This window comes from Girardinichthys multiradiatus, chromosome 22 (genome assembly GCF_021462225.1).
Source record: "Girardinichthys multiradiatus isolate DD_20200921_A chromosome 22, DD_fGirMul_XY1, whole genome shotgun sequence".
In the NCBI taxonomy this organism is placed as follows: Eukaryota; Metazoa; Chordata; class Actinopteri; order Cyprinodontiformes; family Goodeidae; genus Girardinichthys; species Girardinichthys multiradiatus.
Window position 1 is genome coordinate 2062172 of NC_061814.1, and position 9328 is coordinate 2071499.

Below are 9328 nucleotides of genomic sequence, written 5' to 3' on the forward strand. Positions count from 1 at the left end.
TCCTCCCGATCACGACTCTCCAGGTGTCACTGTCGTTCCCCACGTGGGCGTTGAAGTCCCCCAGCAGAATAATGGAGTCCCCGGGAGGGGCACTATCCAGCACCCCCGACAGGGACGCCAAGAAGGCAGGGTACTCTGCACTACCACTCGGCCCGTAGGCTGAAATGATAGTCAGAGACCTCTCCCCAACCCGAAGGCGCAGGGATACAACCCTCTCATCCACTGGGGTAAACCCCAACACGAGACGGCTGAGCTGGGGGGCAACAAGCAAACCCACACCAGCCCGCCGTCTCTCCCCGTGGGCCACTCCAGAGTAGAAGAGAGTCCAACCCCTCTCAAGGAGATGGGTTCCAGAGCCCACGCTGTGCGTGGAGGCGAGCCCGACTATTTCTAGTCGATATCTCTCGACCTCCCGCACAAGCTCAGACTCCTTCCCCCCCAGCGAGGTGACATTCCACGTCCCTAGAGCCAGCCTAAGCATCCGGGGATCGGGCCGTTGAGGTCTCCACCTTCGTCCGCCACCCAATCCTCTTTGCACCGGTCCGTCACGGTTCCCCCTGCAGGTGGTGTTCTCTTATTTTTAACACTAAGTAATGGCTTTTGTCTGGCCTCTTTTTCATAAAGCCCAGCTCTATGGAGATTGTTTATACGACCACAATAAGTCTCTGCTGTGAAACGTTGCAACTCCTTCTTACATTTTGTCTCTGTGCTGTCTCTCTGATTAATGACCTCCTTGCCAAGTCTGTGGGTTTTGGTGAGCGGCAATATTTTGGTAGGTGTGTTGTGGTATCACATGCTTTCCATTTGAAGATGATGGATTTGATGGAGCTCTGCTAAAACATTAGAGATTTGGATATTTTTTTATATCACCACACTGACTTGTACTCAACAACTTTGCTCCTTACTTGTTTGGAGAGCTCCTTGGTCTTCATAGTGTAATGCCTCTTGCTTAGTGGTTCTGCAGCCTCTGGGGCCTTTCAGAAAAGGTGTGTTTTTTTCTTTTTTTCTTATTTTATATATATATTGTTTCTCATTTCACTTCACCAACTGAGACTGTTCGATACAGATACATCCAATAAAATACAGGGTGGAAAGTAAAAGAATAGGTAAAAAGCCAAGAGAAGTGAATACTTTTGCAAGGCATTGTACTAACTCTACCAACAAACTTAAATACGTTGTCTCCCTAAGGCCGGAGGCTTCGTCCATCGATGCGGCTATCCCTTTGTTCGAGTCCTGGCCACAGCTACCTGTACTGCATATCTTCCCACTCTCTTCACCCAATTTCCTGTCAGCTTATTTAAAAGAAAAAGACAAAATAAAGGCCAATAATGCCACAAAACAAAAAAATCATTGTCTCCCTTTGCAATTCTCTGACCTAATAGAAATAGGGCTAAATGTCAAAAACTAAAAACTTAATTTTCACTGCTAAAAAGCGTTTTACCCTATGAAAAGACATTTTTTTTTGTACATGCAAAGCAACAATAAACTATGAAAATACAAAATCTTTTCTTCATTTAAACAACCTTTTTGCTCACGTTTTGCTAATAAATATTCATAGGAGGGATTTAAATTATAATTATAATAAAAAAAAATTCTATACCTTTATACAAACATTTGCATACCAATTTGTGCCTTGAAGTTACACTGCCCTCCACACAACATGTTCTGTTAATAAAGAAAGATAAATTGGTAGCCTCATAATAAGTTGTATTTCTTTTTATTCTGTCCAACAAGCCTGGTACGTTTTTGCAAACAATAAGGTAATGAGCTACTACATCACTAAATGTCTGCCTGTGACAATTTAATTCTCCAATACCTGCATAAAAACCTACTTTAGGAATAACATAACTAACATGACCAACTGCAAAAGGAATCCACATAAACCAAAACACATATTAATTTGTTGTCTTAAAATTGTTAAAAAGACAATGTCCTTTCTCTATTCAAGCTTATGTTGAATTTTAGAACAATAGCTCAACAAGACGAGCAAGTCAAGCAAGCTTTGTTCAGCTTTATGGTGCTGCTTTTTGCATGACTCTGAAATGTATGACATTTTCAAATTAAAATTACAAAATAACAAGCTAGTAATACAGTGAAATTATGGTAATCCACACTGGTTTTCCTGGTGAGAGTGAAGGAAGCTCTCTCACCAGACTCTTGTTCAAGCAGTCCAGGGATGAATTTGCCTAATTGGTTGACATTTGCGAGAAAGCTGCACACCTTGCAGACATTTAACACCATTTCATTGTTATGCCTGCTCTTATTTTGTCTTTGTCTGGCCTGATTCCCCCCACAGACAAAATATGTCCGATGAACTTTACTTCTTGTTTGATCAGGTTACATTTATCCAGGTTTAGTGTGACACTGGCCTCTTACAGTTTGTTGAGCACTGTGTGTAGTCTGGCGTTGTGCTCCTACTATTCCTGTCCCTAATCAAAGATGTCATCCATGTGACAAACCACACCTGATAGCAGATTAAGGATCACTCACAATCTCCGCTGAAAATGTTCTGGGGCTGAGAATATTCCTAAGGAAGTCTGTTAAAGTGGAAGCGTCTATAGTGAGTAATGAATGTTGTGTAGTGTGTTGACTTGGGTGGCAATGGAACAAGCCAGAAGCTTCTGTTTGTGTCTAACTTACTAAAGACTTTTACTCCACCCAGGGCTCTCAGTGTCTGTTCAATCGCAGGCAGGATATACTTCTTCACACTGCTTCATTTAGGTGAGTGAGGTCCACACAAGTGCACGCTGAGTTATCTTTTGTTGCCACTTTCACAATAAAACAGATTACACTAAAACAGATTACAAGACACTGGTGAAGTAAAATCTGAGAGAAATTAGAACTCTTTGAGAAAAGTTATGTAAAAATGGGCAAGATAATAAATTACTTCTTGTGTTTATTTTCTTTTGCAAAGTCAAAAAATAATATCCATCCATCAATCCATCCATCCCCACCCTCTGCTGGTTTTGGTTTTGCTCCTTCACAAAAAATTTGTCACTTATAGAAAAGTAGTTGTATTTAAATGGAAGGACATTTTTAATGAAAACAAAAACATACAGTGGGGAGAACAGGTATTTGATAAACTGCCTATTTTGCAGGTTTTCCCACTTGCAAAGCATGTAGAAGTCTTCCATTTTTATCATATTCATCAATTGTGAGTGATGGAATCTAAAACAAAAATCCAGAAAATCACATTGTGTGATTTTTAAGTAGTTAATTTGCAATTTATTGCACAACATAAGTATTTGATCACCTAACAACCAGTAGGAATCCTGGTTCCCACAAGCCTGTTAGTTCTTCTTTAAGAAGCCCTCCTGTTCTCCACTCATTACCTTTATTAACTGCACATGTTTGAACTCATTATCTGTATAAAAGACACTTGTCCAAACACTCAAACAAACTCCAACCTCTCCACAATAGCTGAGACCAGAGCGCTGTAAAGACATGAGGAATAAAATAGTGGACGTGCACAAGGCTGGGATACAGAAAAATAGTCAAGCAGCTTGGTGAGAAGGCAACCACTGGTGGCCGATTATAAGAAAATGGAAGAAGTTCAAGGTGATGGTCAATCTCCCTCGGTCTGGGGCTCCATGCAAAATCTGAAATCATGGGGCATCAATAATCATGAAGAAGGTGAGGAATCAGCCCAGAACTACATGGCAGGACCTAGTCAATGACCTGAAGAGAGCTGGGACCACAATCTCAAAGAAGACCATTAGTAACACACTACTCTGCTATGTATTAAAATCCTGCAGTGCATGCAAGTCCCCCTGCTCAAGCCAGCGCATGTCCAGGCCTGTCTGAAGGTTACCAATGACCATCTGGATGATCCATTTGAGGAATGGAACGTCTAATATCTGTAATTGTCATAGTGAGGAAATGCAGGACTCTGAAAACGGGCAACAACCACAGAGGCAGAAAAAAACAGTTAAACCAGTTTATTGAGGAGTTTACTGTGTATGGTTCCACAACAGCATCTTCCGAAGGAGGTTCTCGCTTGGCACTAAGGAGGAAAGGTGAGATGGTTATGATAAAAAAAAGATGAAATAAAGGCCAATAATGATGAACGGAGGCAGATCAGGAGGAGGTAGGAGGCTCACATAGGCTGGGTTAGCAGGGGGAGTAACGGGGAGATTTTCAGTCTGGTTTTCTTGCAGATGACAAACTCCGATGAATGATGGGGTTGGAGGTCGGACAGGCAGGTTCACCAAGAGTTGGTGTTTTCCGGCGATGCCTCACTGAACCTGGGAGGAGGGGATCAGGAAGGGGAAGGAGACTCACGGCTGGGTACAAGGTTAAGAAGTCCCAACAGTGTCACTTGGACAAGGTGTAGAGGACAGGATCAGGAATCCCTGAGCAAGTGAGATCGATCTGGAGGGACGGAGCACAAATCTTGGTTAAAAACAGGTTCAAAAGAAACACAGATTTCTAACGCTGGTCAGGTTTACCACTCTTGCTGAGCTAATGAACTGATATCTTCTTTCAGATTCCTGCTTTTCAGGTTCCTGCTCCTTATGATTTTTCATTTTTAAATTTAAATGAACGAATTTTAATTAATTCATTTAAATTCGAAAGGAGCACTACCATCTCCAAATTTGTTCAAGGACCACCACGTGGAAGCGGAAGGGTCCATGGCCGAGGTGTCCCCAAAGACTGAAGAAACAAGTCATGCTTACCTAATAAAATCCCTTTATGGGATATAGCACTCTGTAGTTGTTCCCCAGAATCGATTTGGTCAGTTTGTTCTGCAACCTCCGAGAGTAAGACATTAATTGCAAACAAAGGTTTCTGTAGCAAATATAAAGTTTTGTGATGTATAAAATTATTATGTCATACAATAAAATGCAAATTAATTACTTAAAAATTACACAATATGACTTTTCTGGCTTTTTGTTTTAGATTCTGTCACTCAGTTGAAAAATATATTTTGATAAAACACTTGTACATGCTTTGCAAGTGGGAAAACCTGCAAAATCAGCAGTGTATCAAATACTTGTTCTCCCTACTGTCAGAGTTGATGCTTGATTTGCATGTTATACTGAATGCAATAAATATTTGATCTTTTAAAACAAGACTTGGTTACTTGGTGAAGGTAACGTTGTTGGCAGACACAGCGGTAAGAAATTTCTTGTATTTGGTCACCAGAGGCATCTCAAGAGGGATTTTGCCCCACTTGTCTTCACAGAAACGTTCTTCATAAGTGTACTTGATACCAGGCCACCTTGGGCAGATGGTTAATGATCAATTTTGTAATCTTGTCATCAGACCTGGAGTGTTACATGTTGGACACTCAGGTGAAGAGAGGGGTAGAGCAGTTAAGCAGTCACCACCTGGTAGTAAGTTGGATTTGGTGGCAGGAGATAAATGGTTGGTGAGGGTAAGCTGGGAATGTATGGTGGAGGAATCTATTCGAGTGATAGTCACCTTCAGGAAAATTTGTCTCAGGCTGGAGACATGGAAATGGTATAGACAATGTTTAGGACCTCTATTGCAGATGTAGCCTTCAGGAGCTTTGGCATGAAGATTACCAGTGCCTGTTGCTGTGTCAGGCTTATAGAAGATATGCAGCATCTTATTGCAAACAGTGAAAGACCCAAGCTTCTTCAAAATCTGCTTTCTACATTCTTGTAGACAGTTTTAGCTTGCTTCACTGTTCTCCAGTCAAGTCTGTTGTCCAGGTGAATACTGAGGTATATTTACTCCTCCAGCACCTCCACTTCTTCTCTCATGATAGAAGTATTATTTGACATAGTCCTGTTTCTCCTGAAATCTGATAAGCCAACAGTGTGGAATCCTGATATGTGCTTGTGTGCCTTTTCAGGGAGGCCAAAAGGAGCCTCTCTAGGACCTTCACGATGCGGTATGTCATGGCAACAAGTCTATAGTCATTGAGGACTGATGGGTAAGGTTTTCCTGGTACTGAAAAATGCATGACGTCTTCCACAGCAGTGAAACTCTCTACTGGGTCAGGCTAAGGTTGAAGAGGAGCTGCAGAGTCTCACAGAGCTGCTCTGCACAGGCCTTCAGGACTCTGGGGCTGACACCATCTGCATCTCCGGCCTTGCTTTGGTTCAGTCTGGGGGGGGGGTTGCGTGGGGGTTAAAGTTGATGCAAACTGAGCTGCCTCCTGAACTGAAAGTATTAAAGAATGTTGTTGGTTCACTGGCTCTGTCCAGACTTCCATCTATCTGATCCTCCTGCCTCTTAAAGCCTGAGATTCTTTAACCCTGAGCACACATTTCTGATGTTGTTCTGCTGAACCGTGTTCTCCATTTTCTTCCAGTATCCCTCCTGGCTGTCTCCAATTGTGACTTCAAGTTGCTTTTGCATACTTCTTCAAATTTCCCATCTTTATCCCTGAAAGTTCTTTTTTCTTGTTTAGCGGTTCTTTCGGGTCAGGGGTGATCAAGGGTTTGTAACTGTAATGTTCCTAGCTTGTCTTCGCGCAGAAAAGAATGAGTCAGCCGACATGTCTATGGAGAGGTAGGCATCCTTTATTCACAACCTGTGCAGCTGATATTTTTATATATATGAAATCAACTAAAGGGTGCTGATGTAACATGTGAGCAGCACAGCTTATGTGTACATTACAGCTACTGAGGAAGCATCTCACTGGTGAGGATGGTGATGACGACAAAATTTTTATACAGGCAGTCACACAGTCATGGTATGTCATGGATGCCCTCTCCATATAGCTGGCACAGTGCCAGTGCCACAGTCTGTAGCCTCAAAACAGCCCTGCAAGGCTTGTACAGCTTTTTGTAACCATCTTCTCATGTGACACCAGTGAGTCACATACTCATAAACCCAACAACTACTTCAGGTTATTGCGGGTTAAAAGTAGTTCTGCAAGCTGTTTAAATAGGGGATGTACTTTTCTTCTCACTCACAGCTTTATTGGCTTTTTTTTTTAATATAAATAAGGACAATACAGGATCAGTGTGATTTGCACACCTGAGGCTAAAAGAGCAGAATTGTTTATGTTAATCTTGCATCGCTATTTATGCTGAATCAAGCTTTGTGCAGTCTGTGTTACATCAACATAGTTGTAGAAGTTAAGTTAATGCTTCTAGCCAGAGGTGTATAGACAGAGCGCACTGAGCGCATAGCACATCACCTCCATCGGCTTGCAAGCATGCATTCACCGACGTCGTTCCTAAATTAAAAATAGAATTTCTCAAAACAAGTACAAAACAGAAATGCAACAATCATTACTTCCATGATAGATTTCCTCCATTTATGGGTCTGTTTTCTGTCCTGCCCTAGTAATTTCTGTCTACTAAGTGCAACGGTTGTCACACGCGTGGCATTATTTACAAGTTATAGTTCACTTGCAAAAAGTACAATGTAAAAGCAAACCGCACCAAACGAAAAACAATAAAGTCCGCTTTTGGTCCACACCAAACAAGTGGACCAAAATATTTTCCTGAGGTAAATGCACCCTAAATTGCTGTTTTTTTTTAAACCATACTAGACTGATGTTGGTCACCACAAGGTGAAAAAGTCTAAAATACTTTGAAAGACCTAAACCAAAGTGGATAATTCTACACTGACCAGACATTCTTTAAAATCAGGTTGAGATTTATGAAACCTTTACTTCGTTAAAACAAATAAGGGAGCATTTCCAATGCATTCCTTGACATCAGGTCTACCTTAGAAATAAACAAGCACAGGAGGTAATATATGGATTAGGAAGCATATGTTTCCAGATTGTGTATAATATAATGAATTGTATGATGTATGATTTTTTAGCAATCTTATGCTTCAGGGCGTGAATACATTTGTTTAGGTTAACATTTGTTTACACTCCCGAGGGCTACGTAGTGACAGAAATAAAATAAGGATGACAGAATGTGATGAAAAAACAGCAAAACTGTCAGTCACATGTGTATGTGCCCTAGAAAACAAATGGGATAATGAGTTAACAATGAAAAGAGCAGCAGAAAAACAACTTGCAGAAAAAAGGAAAGCTATAAACACAACAATGCTTTGGAAAAGATAACATGACTGTGTAGGATTGAGTAATAAAGTACAACAGCATCAGAAATGAAATGCTGATTGCCTCTTGACCTTTAAGAATATTAATCCAAATGCACAATGAAAGATCTCTTCACAATTACACTTTGGTCAGTGAATCATTATGAAACAGAATGGATTTTTGCATTTAGATTGAAGACTGGGGTTTATTTTTCCATTGAGATTTATTCATTGAGATTTATTCTGATATTAGTTCCGATGCCTGCAGAGCTGGTATAGGTGATTTCAGCCGTACAAAATATCTGCATTAGTCCTGCTTAGAATCAAGCGTTGCTGCTCGGCATGAAATATTCCAGAGTGTGGTCTCCAGTGGTCTGCACAGTCATTTTGGGGGCAAAGTGCTCAAGTGGAAAAAAAAAGAGCAATTGGAAAAAAAACAAAAAAAACATTGCTGTTTAGTTATGCAGTACTGCCAGTAGAGTTGCACACACCAATGTTTATTTCTGCTGATTGAGTCTGGTGCAAAAAATTATTTTCAGGCTCCAAAAGGACTAAGTATTGGACTAAGTACTAAACATTATTAGTGTACAGGTCCTTCTCAAAATATTAGCATATTGTGATAAAGTTCATTATTTTCCATAATGTCATGATGAAAATATAACATTCATATATTTTAGATTCATTGCACACTAACTGAAATATTTCAGGTCTTTTATTGTCTTAATACGGATGATTTTGGCATACAGCTCATGAAAACCCAAAATTCCTATCTCACAAAATTAGCATATTTCATCCGACCAATAAAAGAAAAGTGTTTTTAATACAAAAAACGTCAACCTTCAAATAATCATGTACAGTTATGCACTCAATACTTGGTCGGGAATCCTTTTGCAGAAATGACTGCTTCAATGCGGCGTGGCATGGAGGCAATCAGCCTGTGGCACTGCTGAGGTCTTATGGAGGCCCAGGATGCTTCGATAGCGGCCTTTAGCTCATCCAGCGTGTTGGGTCTTGAGTCTCTCAACGTTCTCTTCACAATATCCCACAGATTCTCTATGGGGTTCAGGTCAGGAGAGTTGGCAGGCCAATTGAGCACAGTGAAACCATGGTCAGTAAACCATTTACCAGTGGTTTTGGCACTGTGAGCAGGTGCCAGGTCGTGCTGAAAAAAGAAATCTTCATCTCCATAAAGCTTTTCAGCAGATGGAAGCATGAAGTGCTCCAAAATCTCCTGATAGCTAGCTGCATTGACCCTGTCCTTGGTAAAACACAGTGGACCAACACCAGCAGCTGACACGGCACCCCAGACCATCACTGACTGTGGGTACTTGACACTGGACTTCTGGCATTT